The sequence below is a fragment of the Triticum dicoccoides genome, chromosome 1B (genome assembly GCF_002162155.2).
Source record: "Triticum dicoccoides isolate Atlit2015 ecotype Zavitan chromosome 1B, WEW_v2.0, whole genome shotgun sequence".
NCBI classification, from domain to species: Eukaryota; Viridiplantae; Streptophyta; class Magnoliopsida; order Poales; family Poaceae; genus Triticum; species Triticum dicoccoides.
In genome coordinates this window covers 648,581,776-648,582,537 of record NC_041381.1, presented here as the reverse complement: position 1 = coordinate 648,582,537, position 762 = coordinate 648,581,776, and positions in this window count along the sequence as shown.

Here is a 762-nt window from a genome sequence, read left to right as displayed (position 1 = left end):
CGTCGGGCCGGCGTCAGCTCGGTCGAGGACGCCCGAGTTGGAGGCGCGGGCGGCATCGCATGAGGAAGGGGCTGGTGGCGGGCGACGCGTTGGTGAGGCGTCGGGCAATCGCGTGTGCACCGGTTGATCCCGCGGACACGCTCATCGCGGCTGTCCTCCGCCGCTCCCTGAAAACGCGGAGTCAGATGCGTGGCGGCTCGGGCGAAAGAACGCCAAAGCACTCCGGCTTGCCATCAAGGTGTCAGAGCGTGAGGCGGCGGCGCAGGTGACGACGATGGTGAGAAGGCACGCTGAGGAGCAGGAGCACCTCCTTTGGAGTCTACCTGGTGTGCAGATGGACCTGTCGTACGAAGTTAACGACGGATCAAGCTCCGACGACAATGATCCTCCGGCGGCCGACGCCTACACCGACGACGAAAGCAGCACTGCTGACCGCAAGGGAACGGGCCGGCGAGGAAATAATGATTTCCTCCACCCTTCCCCCTTTAATTTAGTGTTTTATCTTATGTGTTAGGTACTGTTCGATGGAGACTGCATATTCCGGTAGATTTGGTGGTAGTTGGTTGATCTATGTAGATTTTTTTTCATACGTGGCATGTATTTGCATGACTATGAGGGACTAAATTTGAGATATAGAGTGTCCGCTAACCTCATATTTGTGTGACGCGGTTAGCGGAACAAGATGACCTGGGGAAGTGCTGATCATTCTGTATAGTTTGTGGCACGTCTATTTTATCTTTATTTTTGGTGAGAAAGAACACT